The sequence below is a fragment of the Camelus ferus genome, chromosome 1 (assembly GCF_009834535.1).
Source record: "Camelus ferus isolate YT-003-E chromosome 1, BCGSAC_Cfer_1.0, whole genome shotgun sequence".
NCBI lineage: Eukaryota > Metazoa > Chordata > Mammalia > Artiodactyla > Camelidae > Camelus > Camelus ferus.
In genome coordinates this window covers 100,063,765-100,078,893 of record NC_045696.1, presented here as the reverse complement: position 1 = coordinate 100,078,893, position 15,129 = coordinate 100,063,765, and the positions used below count along the sequence as shown (strand labels likewise).

General features: G+C 37.4%; 1 protein-coding gene across 1 annotated transcript in view; it reads right to left on the bottom strand.

Annotated features, from left to right (window-relative positions):
• The window catches only part of LOC102513053 (phospholipid scramblase 1-like), a 32,576-nt gene extending 24,106 nt beyond the window's left edge, over positions 1 to 8,470 (bottom strand). The window contains exon 1 of the mRNA XM_006176524.2: positions 7,527 to 8,470. The gene's annotated coding sequence lies outside the window, so the exon portion shown is untranslated. The remainder of the gene's footprint in view (positions 1 to 7,526) is intronic.
• Positions 8,471 to 15,129: the final 6,659 nt, after the last annotated feature.

Here is a 15,129-nt window from a genome sequence, read left to right as displayed (position 1 = left end):
ATTCCTGGGATAAATCTTACTTGGTATACAATTCTTTTTATATCTTGCTGGGTTTGGTTTGCTCATACTTTCTTGAGGATTTGTGTCTAAATTAATAAGAAATTTTAATTTGTAGCTTTCTTGTAATGTCTTTGTGTAGTTTTATTATTAAAGTAATACTGGCCTCAATAATAATTTGGAAAATGTAATTCTTCTTGCATTTTTTGGAAGAGTTTGTGAATAATTTGTATTAATTCTTTAAATATTTGGTAGAATTCACCAAGTAAGTCGTCTGGGCCTGGACTTAATTTGTGCACACCCTCAACTTTTTGCTTAGAAATCTCCTCAGCTAAATATACAATTAATTGCTTACAAATTCTTCTTTTCAGATATCTCCAGGACACAATTCAGCTAATCATTCTGTCACTGTATAATGAAGATGCCTTTTCTTCAGGTTTGCAGTAAGACTTTTGTCATTTCCTTCTGAACCCTTACCACCAGTGTTTTTCATGTACTTATTTCTACCAATAGTCTGTGATGGTTTAGGTGTTCGCAAAAGTCAGTTTTCACTGTCGTGCTCCTCACTTCTTTCCGAGCTCTCATCATCAGCATCTTAAATAACCATATTTCTACTAACAATCTTCTGGTAACCCAGAAATTTTCTGTTATGCTTTTCAAAACTCTTCTAGTCCCCCATCCATTATTCAATTACAAATTTATTTCCACACTTTGGGGTATTTTTGATAGCAGCACCCAACTTTCAGTTACCAAAATCTGTGTTAATTTTCTATTGCTACTCTAACAGATTACCACAAACTTAGTGGCATAAAAACACACATTTATTATATTGCAGTTATGAAATTCAGAAGTGTACAATGGATCAGCAGGGCCATATTCTTTCTAAAGACTGTAAGGAAGAATGTGTTTCTTTGCCTTTCCTAGCTTCTAGAAGCTGCCTGCATTCCTTGGTTGTGTCCCCCTCCCTCTGTCTTCCAAGTCAGCAGTGTAACATCTCCTTTCCTCTTTGACTTCCTCCCTCTTATAAAAACCCATATGATTTGATCAGATCCACACAGATAATACAGGATAATCTGCTCATCTCCAGATCCTTAATTTCATCATATCTGCAAAAGACATTTTACAATGTGAGATAACACAGTCACAGGTTTTGAGGATTATGATGTGCACATGTTTGTGTGTCATTATTTGTCAATCACATGTCAATCATGGGTACTATGATTGCAAGGCTGTTGGTTTTCAAGGATTCTGTGGAGCTGGGGAGATGGAAATAGAGCAAATTGAAATGCCACAAAATTGCCTGCTCTTACTGAGATTTTTTCCATTTTTTATTGAATACATTCTCCTCAGACTGTTTCAAGTTTTGGGGTAATTTTCAGAATTCTGAAAAAGTTGATTTTGACTTTTTTTAAAACGAGTGTTTTAATTGCTTTTATTGAGGCACAAATATTCAGAGACACTTACTCTGAGGTTTTTTGTGTGTGTTTGAAATAATTAACACATATAGAGAGACAATTACTTGGAATTATAAACAAATAAGAATATACTTAACGTGTGCATTCATAATTTCTGAAATACTTTATATGTTTAAATGAGAAATATACTTATTTTTAAATTGTTATTACCAATATATTAATATTTTAATAAGTAATTATTTTTACATAGTATATATAGATATTTTATATGTATACTTGTAATGTTTCTTAAGAAGTATAACTATATTGATCTTTATAGACATGTCACCAGAGAGAAGGTTAAAAAAAACTGGATAAATTTGTGGTCTTCCAATTGTTTTCTCAAAGCACCTCAACTTTAAATGTTTGCCCTATTTATGATTATCTCTAGTTTGATAAAGTAGAACCTAAAATATAAGCACTCTTTGTAAACACTGTCATAATAAATGCACAGATGTTCAATATCAGTAATAACTATACAATTGTAAAAAATGGAAGTTCTACTGAATTTTTAGGGAGACTGTAAGTCTTGTATTCTCCTTTAAGCAAATATTATAGCTTTTTAATTCTGGAGATAATTTTGGACTTTTTGACATCAAACATCTTTTTTTTTTTCTAGTAGAATTATAGTTGGTTCATTGTGGGAACTTACATATCATTCCAAGCTCAATCCCTATAGTAGTTTTTCACTTGCCAGTGGACACTTAGGTTGTTTCCCTATTTTGTATATTGTTAATAATACTGCAATGAAAATGGTGGTGCAATAAAATATTCTCCAGGGTAGGTCACAAAACATATCTTAGCAAATTTAAGATGACTGAAATCGTACCAAGTGTCTTTTCCAACCACAATTGTATGAAACTAGAAATTAATATCAGGAGAAGAAGTGAAAAATTCACAAATATGTGGAGATTAAACATGCTTCCCCCCAAAAAAATAGGTCAAAAAAGAAATCAAAAGAGAAATAAAAAATCTTAAGACATATGAAAATGGAAATACAACATAAATTTATGGGATGCTACAAAAGCAGTTCTAAGAGGGAAGTTTATAGCAATAAATACCTGTATTAAGAAGCTACAAAGATTTCAAATAAGTATCCTCACTTTACACTTCAAAGAACTAGAAAAAGAAGAAAGCTCAAAATCCATAGAAGGAAGGAAATAAGAGCAGAAATAAAATAGTGACTAAAAAGCAATAGAAAAAAATCAGTGAAACTAAGATCTGGTTCTTTGAACAGATGAACAAAATTGACAGAACTTGAGTTAACTGAGAAAAGAAGAGAGAAGACTCAAATAAAACCAGAAGTGAAAGAGGAGACATTACCACTGATACCACAGAAATAGAAAGGATTATGAGACTATTATGAAAAAATATATGCCAAGAAACTGGATAACCTAGAAGAAATGGATAAGTTCCTGGAAACAAACAACCTACCAAGACTGAATCATGAAAAATAGAAAATATAAACAGACCAATAAAGTATAAAGGGATTGAATCAGTAATTAAAAACTTCCAACATAGAAAATCCCAGGACGGATGGTTTCACTACCAAACATTCAAGAAGAAATAATGCCAATCTTTTTAAAGTCTTTCAGAAAACTGAAGAGCAAGGGATACTCCCAAACTCATTTTGAGGCCAGGATTACTCTGATACCAAAGTACCTCAAGAAAAGAAAATTACAGGTCATTATCCCTGATGAATACAGATGTAAAAATTATCAACAAAATATTAGCAAACCCAATTCAATAGCACATTAAAAGATCATTCACCATGATCAAGTGGGTTTTGTCTCTGGGATACAAGGATGGTTCAACATATGCAAAATGATAAATGTGATACCACATTAATAGAATGAAAGATAAAAATTGTATGATCATTCCAATAAATGTAGAAAAATAATTTGAAAAACTACATCTTTTAAAAATAAAAACCCTCAACAAATTGGGTATGGAACATAATAATACAATAAAAGGCCATACACAACAAACCACAGCTAACATCATACACAACAGTGAATGGCTGAAAGCTTTTTCTCCAAGATCAGAAAGATGACAAGGATGCCCATCCTCACCAATTCTACTCAACATAGTACTGGAACTAGTAGCTACAGCAATTAGGTAAGAAAAAGAATAAAAAGCATACATGTTGAAAATGAAGAAGTGAAATTATCTGTTTATAGATGAAATGACCTTATATATAGAAAACTCTAAAAACTACTCTAAAACCTGTTAAAACTGGTAAATGAATTCAGTAAAGTTGCAGGATACAAAACTGACATATGGAAATCAGTTACATTTCTATATACTAACAGCAAACTATCTGAAAGAGATATTAAGAAAGCAATCCCATTTACAATAATAAAATATTTAGGAATAAAGTTGGCCAAGGAAATGAAAGGCCTGTACCCTGAAAACTATATGACACTGATGAAACAAATTGAAGAATACACAAATAAATGGAAAGATATGCCATACCCATGAATTGGAAGAATCAGTCGTGCTAAAATGTTCGTATTACCCAAAGCAACCTACAGATTCAATGCAATCCTGCAAAAATTCCTATGGCATTTCTCAGAGGAGTCAGAAAAACAGTCCTAAAATTTGCATGGAACTACCAAAGACCCTGACTAACCAAAGCAATCTTGAGAAAGAATAATAAATCTGGTGGTGTCATGCTTCCTGATTTTAAACTACATTAAAAAGCTGTGATAATTAAAAATAGTGTGGCACTGGCATGCAAACAAGCAGGGTGCCAACAATACACAATGGGAAAAGGACAGTCTCTTCAATAGATGGTGTTGGGAAAACTAGATATCCACATGCAGAAGAATGAAACAATGCTTATCTTACGCCATTCACAAAAATTAACTCAAAATGAATCAAAGATTTAAATGTAAACCTGAAACTATAAAACTCTCAAAGAAAAAAATGGGAAAAAATTCTTGATATTGATCTAGGCTATGATTTCTTGGATAAGTCACAAAAGCACAGGGAACAAAAACTGAAACAAGTGGGACAACATTGAACTAAAGGGCCGCTGCACAGCAGGGGAAATCAATACATTTGAAAAGGCAGCCAGCAGAATGGGAGAAAATATTCATAAATCATATATCTCATAAGGAACTATATCCAAGATATATAAAGAACTCATGTAATTCAATAGCAAAAAAAAAAAAAAAAAAAAAAAAAAAACCCAAATAATACAATTTAAAAATGGACAAAGACCAGAATAGGCATTTTTCCAAAGAAGACTTACAAATGGCCAACAGGAATAGGAAAAGGTGCTAATCAACACTAATCATCAGGCAAATGCAAATTAAAACCATAAAGAGATATTACCTCACACTTGTTAGGATGGCTTTTCTCAAAAAAACAAGACATGACAAATTTTGGCAAGGATGTGGAAAAGAGGGAAGTCATACACTGTTGGAGGGAATGCAAATTAGTACAGCCATTATGGAAGACAGTATGGAGCTTCTTCAAAAAATTAAAAATTGAACTACTATATGATAAAGCAATTCCAATTCTGGGTATGTATCCAAAGGAATTAAAATCAGTATCTTGAAGAGATCTGCACACTCATATTCATTGCAGCATTATTCACAGTAGCCAAGATATGGAAACAACCTAAGTGTCCATCAATGAATAAATGGATAAAGAAGATGGGAGATATCTATATAGATATTTTCATCCTATGCAATGGAACATTATTCAGCCATGAGAAAGAAGGCAGTCCTGCCATTTGTAACAACTTGGATGTATTTTGATTATACTAAGTGAGATAATTCAGACAAATACTGTATAATACTACTTACATGAAAAAAAACTGAACTTGTAAAAAACCATATTGTAGAATGATGGTTACCAGAGGCTAGAGGGTGGGAAATTTGGGGAAGATATTATTTAAAGGTACAAACTTGCAACTAGTAGATAAATAAGTTCTGGAGACCAATGCACAATATAGAGTGATTATAGTCAACAATACTGTAGAATAAATTTTAAAATTGCTAAGAGTATATCAATTATTCTCAACACATAAAACATGACAATTATATGATGTAATAAAAGTATTAACTAATGTTACTGTACTAACCATATTGCAATATATAAACATATCAAACCAATACATTGTACACCTCAAACTTCACACAATATTATATATCAATTATATCTCAGTGATTTTTTTAAGAAAGAAAATGAAGTTCAGCTATCTCTTTGACATAGATATAGTGATTTCATTTTCTTCAAATATATACCTAGAAATACAACTCTGTTTTCTATCTGGTTCCTTCTATGATTTCTATCTCCCTGTTTAACTTCTCATTTCGTTCTTGTATTGTTTACTAATTTCATTGAATTATCTTTCTGTTTTCTTGTGATTCACTGAGCTTCCTTAAAGCAACTATTTTGAATGTTTATTGGGCAAATCACAGGTCTTCATTTTTTGGGATGTGGTTACTCGAAAATTCTTGTGTTCGGTGATGTCATATTTCTTGGTTTTCATGTTTCTTGAAGTTTTACATTGCTTTTGCAGTTGAAGAAGCAGTCAACTCCTTCAGTCTTTACTGACTGAAGAGAAATATCTTCTGATAGCCATACTAGGGACTCTGAGGCTTTCTCAGCCCTTTGTATGAATATGCTTGTTCCAAACTTCTTGTTCCCTGTTGGGGGTAGTTCTTAAGATTTTATGCCTTCTCATTATCCTGCAAAGCCAGGCCAGGTGCTGATAGCTTCTTGTTTGCTTTCCCTAGGGTGGTGCTGAATGCTCAAGTTTGTCTGATCTTTTTCCCCAACCTTGTATTGTTAGCCCTGCTTTCTGTGTGTGCTCACTAGCCATCTGCAAATATTCACTCTTGCCACCTTTCGGGATATGCACAGGGAGCTGGCCACAGGGTAGAGATGTGAGTGAGGGTGAGGCACATGAAGGGTTGGGGGTGCCTGTGGGCCGGTTGGGAGGGATCTGCAGGTGAGGTGTCCCCAGGGGCTAGTGGGTGGGCTACCTGATGGAGTCTGTGATGCAGTGAGTAGGATCCATGTCCTTTTGATGTCCTCCAAGAGCCCTAGCTACAGTTCTCCCAGTTGTCCCCTCATCGTTCTACACAGGTCAGTATTCTGGATAGGGTGAGAAAGAAGTTGGTCTTTTCGGCAGCATCCTGCACTGGACACTCACTCACACACCCAGCTTTGCTTGATGGGAAAATCACAGCCGAGGTCTCCCTTGGTACTGGGCTTTGCCGCCTTGGAGTACGGGTGATGTGGGTAAAGTGAAATCCTTCTTCTTACCCTCTTCAATGTGTCCAATCTCTGATACTTTTTTTACTCCAGCAGCGTGCTGGAGTATCTCTGCTGAACTCCTGGGCTTTCATAAACGCATTATCATTTGTGGGTGACTGTCAAAATCAGTCTTCTTTGGGTGTAATACGGTAGAAAAATTTTGCCACTTCAATAACATCATTCTCCTCTCATCCCAGTTTTGCAGATCAAAAATATGAGACTCAAAGATGTTTCATTGTCATTTAGATTTATAAATAGAGCAGTAACACCCAGGCATCCTGAAGAAGATGAATAGCAGGAGTCCTTGAGATGGATTATGAAATGGGGGTGTGGATGGAGTAACTGTATTGGGGCAGGAAGGAAGAGGCTTATGTAGGGACAGATGTATTTTATATGTGTGGCTAATTATAACTCAGAAACAAGATAAGTTTGGAGATTTGTTACTCATGAGCTATGATATTTGTTTTTCTGTTCTCTAGATATAAATATGAACATCCACTTCCTACTTTTGATATTGAACACCTGAGTGGAAATCTCAGAGACTTGTCCTCAGCCCAGGAAGTTTGGCATCCTCTCCAGAAAGAATGCAAAACTTCCCCTTCTATCAGAACAACAGCAGTGAAGCATCAGCCAAGTTACAGATCCTTTTGCCTGAAGACTACAGTTTCCTAATGTAAGCTGTAGGATGTTCATTAGATAGGTCACGAATAGGACCACAGATAGAAAGAAAGGGCAGACATCGCTTAGGGTGACCAACAGTTGGAACACATTTGTCTCTGAAACTCCCTATGATGTGGCTACCTGAGAGGTGAGCTTGAAGAGGCTTGGTCCTCTCTGTGGTCCACATCCACAGCCTCTCAAAGCTCTTGTGAGGAAGAGTCTAAGATGGGACATCCGAATAGCCACACCAGTAAACATTCCATTCAGAACTTTGAAGCGAATTAGTTCTATGCGTACTCACATGTGTACTAGGATGTAAAGCTGGTGATTCTCCTGCCGTTCTAGGATGGCAGTAGAAGGACAGAGTGCCAAGCACCACACACACTTAGTTTGAATAATTAACCAAGTTGGGGCCACTTCGTCTTGGGTTTATTGGCAGCTAAACCCCCTACAACTCTGTGTTGAACAGTGAATGTCAATTAGGACATCACATTTGGTGTCAGGCTTTAAGGCAAAAGGTGAAGACTCTGGTATCTCCAAACAGGAGTGGAAGGTATTCAAAACGGAAGCGAGAGAGAGAGCATCTCACCGAATGAGGACCTGAAGCAGAGTGATGGGGATACTATAGTCAGCTTCCCTCATGCGTGAGCCAGTTTGCTAACCTTAGCTATGGTCCACACACAGACTTGGACATTTGTGAACCCCCTTGAATCAAGGGAAGGGACTTGCACATCCTGTGAATGGATGTGAGCATGAGAGGCCACCTGGTCTCTGCCCGTGATGTCACTGAAGCTCTGGTGGGGGTGTTCCCTGTCAATAGGGATGCGGTTCAGCCCCTAGCTCATACTCGAGCTGTTCAGGGGAGAGAGACAAGTGCCTGCTGACCACCAGGAGGAGAAAAGACCCTGATGATAAAGGCTGCCACTTAGTGGAACATGAAACTAGTCCAAAGGGAACTCTGCCCTGTGGGTGGCTAACTTCTCCCTAGGGAAGATGAGAGAGGTTAAATACATACAGGCCAGTAGCAACTCATACGCCCTCAGTCAAATCGAAACCTTGAAAACCTCCCCTATCTCTGGACCCAGAAGGATCAAATAAACAGCCCAGAAATGTACCCCCTTGGCCCCAGTAACCTGCAACACAGGTTTCAGAGAAGTGACATAAATCAGTAATTAAAGGAAATATAGAGATACTGTCTCACTTAAAATCTAGTATAAATTTGAGTTTTGAAAGAGACATATTGCCTCTTCAGAAGTATCTTTATTCAGAACTTCCCTCTTTTAAAAAGCTGCAGTATTCAGTGATTTAAAAATATGTATTATGCACCCTATCATATTTTACATAAAACTCAAAATGTTGGAGTAGGTAGCCTATTTTAATCATGGAATTGCATGAACCTCTAAAGTTTTCTTTTGACCCCCCTGTTTCTTTCTTACCATGACTTAACTTGCTTTTTACAAACAAAATCAAGGGAAACTAAAATGAAGAATAGATACTTGGTAAACTGCTAGAGACTAGCCCAGTTTAACTAAATGCCCTGCCGCGGCATACTCTACCCCATTGCCCAGTCAGTGGTCCAAAGTTAAAAGGCAGACATGTAGAGAAACCAGATCAGAGTAATATTCAAGGGGATTCAGCCTCAATACCTGGACTGGAAAGAGTAGCTGACTGGGTGCTAGGAGCCCAGGCATGATTTTCTGGATATTTTAGCTGCCTCTGCCTGGAGCATCTCTTCTGCCCCAGCAGCTACTCTGCTTTAGCTCTTCCCTCCCCCTCCCACCCCCAAAGCTCTCTGCCCAGGTACTGGACACTTTAGCCAGACCACCCACCCAGAACTTCTCAAAGGCTGAAAACAGCTCCATTCTCTGCCTCTGCATCCTCTTCCCACACTTACCCCTTAGTCAGGGACATCCAGTGACTCAGCTTTCACTGTCACAACCCACCCCACGGTGGGCTGGTTCCTAGGCCCTAGGTGTGCCCTCGACTTCCCCTCTCCTGGGCCTCAGGCACTTCCAGAGCAGGACAAGAAGCTTCCCACCCTTTGTCTTCCCTCTCAGGACAAGGAACTCGGGGTGTAGGGCTGGAGGGGTAGGAGGATGAAGGGGTGGGAGTGCAGAAGCCACTTCCCCGTCCTAGGATAATGTAGACTCAGTACTGTCTGCAGTTGCGCCCCAGCCCAGCCACGTGGCCCCAGAGGAGTGGCCTCACTTTGCTTTCCTGAGCTTTTCCACTCTGGCAGATTTCTAACTGCGATCATTAGGTTTGTCTACTTGTTGAGGTTTGTCCACTGGTCGAGTCTCTTTAGACTGAGAGATGCTATCACCCCTCCTCCCTCAGACCCATCACCCATCAACTCCCCTCACATTCACACACCCAGACACAGCACTCAGGTTTCTAGCCAGTCCTGGATCTGTGAATGCCTCCTGAGTGATGACGTGACTTAAAGAGATAAATTGGGCAAATCCGCAGTCTCTGACTTCAGGCTGCTTTGAATTGGGGAACAGGAGGTTTACAGTGCCTGCTTGAGACTGACGCTTATCTCGAATATCAGAAAATACTCTGTCCCCTATTCCCCAGCCCCAGACTAACAAGCACTGAGTGAAAAGAAGAATGAATTATGGATGGAGTGCTGTAAGATTCTCTCCGAGGAGATATTCAGTAAAACTTTCTAGTAAACTGGCCCACATTCTGAACATAAGTTATCACCAGCAGAATATGAAATCTGGAGTGCACCAAGGGTAACTGCAACAACCAGCTGCGAACTAAGCCCAAGGCCTCACTAGAAAAACACAAGTTGCTGGGCAAAAAGCTGACGACAAGGGAAGATGAGCTCATTGAGCATTAAAACATAATTAATTTGAGGAAGGTAAAGTCCAAGATGACATAGGAGGCTCCAGAATTCACCTCCTTCCAAGGACACACAGCACCTACAGCCATACACAGAATAATTCTAAAAGAAATTCTGAAACTACCGGAGCAACTTCTTTACGTGGGGCAAATGAGAAAAACAAAACCCTTACATTGAAATAGGTAGGAATGGCTGTGATAAACAATCTCCATAAACCCTATGCCTGGCACATTGCCACGTAATTGAGAGGGAACTCACAACTCCGAGAATCTCCCTGAAGAGAAAAATGTCTGGACCCAACTCAAGCATCCCAATTTCTAAGACTTCTCCTTGAGGGATGGGCCCCCAAAATACCTAGTTCTACAAGTGATCAAGGCTTGCCTCTGTGAGACCCACAGGACTACAGCGAGCAAGGAAACAGTTCATAAGGGTCTCCCAAAGACTTCCTGTGCCTATCCCCACCGAGCTCAGCACAGAGGCAGCAGACAGAAATACCCATCTGTAATTCATTGCCTGAAAGATGCCTATTTGCATAATTTAAAAGCTGCAGCCTGAGGGTCAGGCTTTCCGTTTAACACAACCTAGGGCTGACTGCTCCTTTTCAGAAACTGGGAAGGCCGGTGGGCCGTGTCATCACACTCTGTCAGCAAGAGGCATGGCAAGCCAGAATGTTGAGATACTGACTTGAAGCAAAGAAAGGGTTTATTCACAAGGCTACTTTAGTTTTTATTCTGTGGGACAGAGATAACTCCTTTGATGTAAGAAACAGGAAAGGCTGGGAGCAGGGCTGGTGGAGCACCTTACAAGTCCAATTATGACATTTCCATTCACAATCTTTGTAAGACAATTATGTTTCAGTCTGAATCTTGACATTAAAGTGTATGTTTACAAAATTGGCAGTTAGATAAACTAAGTGTGTAAGACCATTAAATAGAAAAGGCAGCCAAGTGAGTAGACAGGAGAGGATCTGCCTCCCCAAAGACAAGGGTCTTGGCATATTTATGAGATAAAGAATAAAAAATTCAGGATAGTATGAAGCATGGATAATGTGGGGAAAGGTGATTGGGAAAAGGTGTGGTAATTGTTCTGCACAGGTACAGCTAGGCTATAGGCCTCTGCAAGTTAAAAAAAAAATGGAGGCATGTAGCATGAGATGAGGTTGGAGTTCTTGGCTCTCTGACATCAGAGGGTCACCTAGTGGACATTGTATATGCCCAGTTGGAGGGTTGGTGGTCCTATCCAGTCTTAACCAGCTCAGCTCCAACTAGACACAGCTGACTCCAAGTTCCTGGACAACAACTCAAGCAAACATCTTATTGTTTAGGCCGTGTGCCTCTCTGAGGACATGCAAGTCTCATGTGGCAGCAAATTAAAATGACCTTGATTAGTGAAGGCAGGTTACAGGTGAAATGGATTTAACTAATGAGTACCCCTGAGTTAATCTCTAATAATCTGTTACTAGCTTTACACCTGAAGGTACTAGAAAAGAAGAACAAACTAAGTCCAAAGGGAGTAGAATGAAAGGTAATAAAGATCAGAGCAGAATCAAATAAAATATAGAAAAAAATTAAAAAGATAAATGGAGTTAAGAATGGAGTTTAAAAGGGTAAACAAAATAGACAAACCTTATCTAGACTCACTAAGGAAAAAGAGAGAGGACTCATAAATAAATTTAAAATGAATGAGAAGTAACAACTGATACCACAGAGCTACAAAGAATTATGAGAAATTACAATGAACTATACACCAACAAATTGGACAACCTAGAATAAATAGATACGTCCCTAGAAACAAATAAACATCTAAGACTGAATCATCAGTAAATAGAAAATCTGAGCAAACCAATCTCCTAGTAGTAAGGAGACTGAATCAGTAATCAAAAACCTCACAACAAACAAAAGTCCGGGACCAGATGGCTTCACTGGTGAATTTTACCAAATATTTAAAGAAGGATGAATACCTATCCTTCTCAAAGTCTTTCAAAAAAAGGAAGAAAGGGAAACACTTCCCATCTCATTTTAAGAGGCCAGCCTTACCCTGATATAAGAACCAGGCAAGTATACTATAGGTAAAGAAAATTATAGGCCAATATCCTTGATGAATGTAGATGCAAAAATTCTCAACTGAATATTAGGAAAGCATATTCAACAATATATTCAAAGAATCATATACCATAGTCAAGTGAGGTGTATTCCAGGGATGCAGAGATGGTCCAGAATGCACAAATCAATCCATGTGACATAACACTTAATCAAATAAAGAATGGAAGTCATATCATCATCTCGATACATGCAAAAAAAGTATCAGATAAAATTCAACATCCATTCACGATGAAAACTCTCAACAAACTGGGTATAGAAGAAACATAGCTCCACATAATAAAGGTCATTTATAACAAGCCAGCAGGTAATATACTCAATGGTGAAAAGCAGAAAGCTTCTGCAAACATCAGGAACAAGGAAAGAATACCCACTCTTGTCAGTTTTATGCAACATAGTAGTGGAAGTTAGTTGGAACAGTTAGGTGAGAAAACGAAATAAAAGGCATCCAAATCAGACAGAAATAAGTAAAACTGTCTCTATTCACAGAAGACTTGATATTAAATATAGAAAACTCCCAACTCCACCAATAAACTATTAGAACTAATCAATGTGTTATTAAAGTTGCAGAATAGAGAAACAATATACAAAAATTAGTTGCATTTCTGTATGCTATGAACTATGCAAAAGAGAAATTACGGAAACAATTCTATTTACAATTGTATCAAAGAGAATAAGTTATCTAGAAATAAATTTCACCAAGGTGGTGAAAACTATGTACACTGCAAGCTATAAGACATTGATGAAAGAAATTGAAGAGATGAATAAATGGACAGATAGCCTTTGATTAAAAGAATTAATATTTTTCAAATATCCATACTATCCAAAGCAATATACAGATTCAGCGCAATCCCTATCAAAATTCCAATGGGAGTTTTCACTGAAAGAGAAAGAAAATTCCTAAAGTGTGCATGGAATCTCAAAAACCCTGAATAGCCAAAGCAATCTTGAGAAAGAATAACAAAGATGGAAGCATGTATATTTCAAACTATGTTACTCATCTGTGGTCATCAAAACAGTATGAAATTGGCATAAAAATGCATGTAGATCAGGAACAATCAGAAGTAAACCCATGCATATGTTGTCATTTCATTTATGATGAAGGATATATAAATACAATGAGAAAAGAATAGTCTTTAATAAATGGTGCTGGCAACACTGGATAGCTACATGCAAAGGAATGACACTGGAGCACTCTCTTATACCATACACCAAAATCAATTCAAAATGAAGTAAAGATTTGAATGTAAGACCTGAAAACACAAAACTCCTAGAAGAAAACTTAAGAGCAATATCTTTGACATTGGTCTTGACAATGATTTTTTTTTTAAGGTTTGACACCAAAGCAAAGGCGACAAGTGGGGCTACATCAAACTAAAAAGCTTTTGCACAGCATAAGAAACTATTAATAAAATGAAAAAGGAGCCTCCAAAAAGAGAGAAAATATTTGCCAATCATATATTTTGTAAGGGGTTAATACACAAAATATTAAAGAACTCATATAATTCAAAAGCACAAAAAAAGAATCTGATTTAAAACTGGGCAGAGGATCTGAATAAACATGTTTTCCAAAGAAGACATACAAATGGCCAATAGATACACTCAAATGTGCTCAACATTGCTTATTATCAGAGAAATGCAAATCAAAATGACAATGTGGTGTTACTTCACACCGATTAGAATGGCTATTTTCAGAAAGGTAAGAAATAAGACATACTGTGTTGACAAGGTCCTGGAGAAAAGGGAACTCTTGTGCTCTTTTGGTGGAAATGTAAGTTGGGGCAACTAATATGGAAAAGAGTACGGAGATTCCTCAAAAATTAAAAATAGAACAACCATGTGATGCAGCCATTCCACTTCTGGGCATTCAAGCAAAGGAAGTTAAATCATTATTTCAGAAAGGTATCTGAACACACATGTTCATCACAGCATTACTTACATTAGCCAGGACTTGAAAACAACCTAAATGTCCATCCACAGAAGAATGGATAACAAAACTGTGGTATATGTATACAGTGGAATTCAGCCATAAAAAGAAGGAATCCCTGCCATTTACAGTAACATGGATGGAGCTTGAGCACATTATGCTGAATGATATATATCAGATAGAGAAAGACAAATACTGTGTGATTTCACCTATATGTGGAAACTATTGAAATCTGAACTCACAGACACAGAGTACAGAGGGTGGTTGTCAATTGCGGGGAGTTAGAGGGTTAGCAAAATGAGTGAATGCTGTGAAAAGGTACAAACTTTCAGTTGTAAGATAAATTAGTCCTGGGGATGTAATGTACAGCACGGTGACTATAGTTGGTAATACTGTGTCACATATTTGAAAGTTGCTGAGAGAGTAAATCTTAATTCTCATCACATGGGAAAAATTGTAATTATATGAGGGGATAGATGATAACTAAACTTACTGTGGTAATCCTTTTGCAATATAAACATAAACCATCATGTTGTACATCTAAAACCAATAACAATGTTATATGTCATTTGTATTTCAATAAAACTTTGAAATATTATTTTACTGTGTGCTGTCATAAAACAGCATGTCACAATTCCTGATACTGTGTCTTACTGAATCCTATGACGTGACACTCAATTTATTTTTTCCTCTTACTGACAATGGTCACTTTGATCACATGATCATAGTGGGGGCTGCTGAGCTTTTAACTTTAAAAAAGTTACTTTTTCCCTCTTAAAAATTAAAAGGATTTCATGGGAGACTATATTAAAATTATATATATATACACATATATATATATCTTTTTCTTCATCAAACTTAATTTTCATG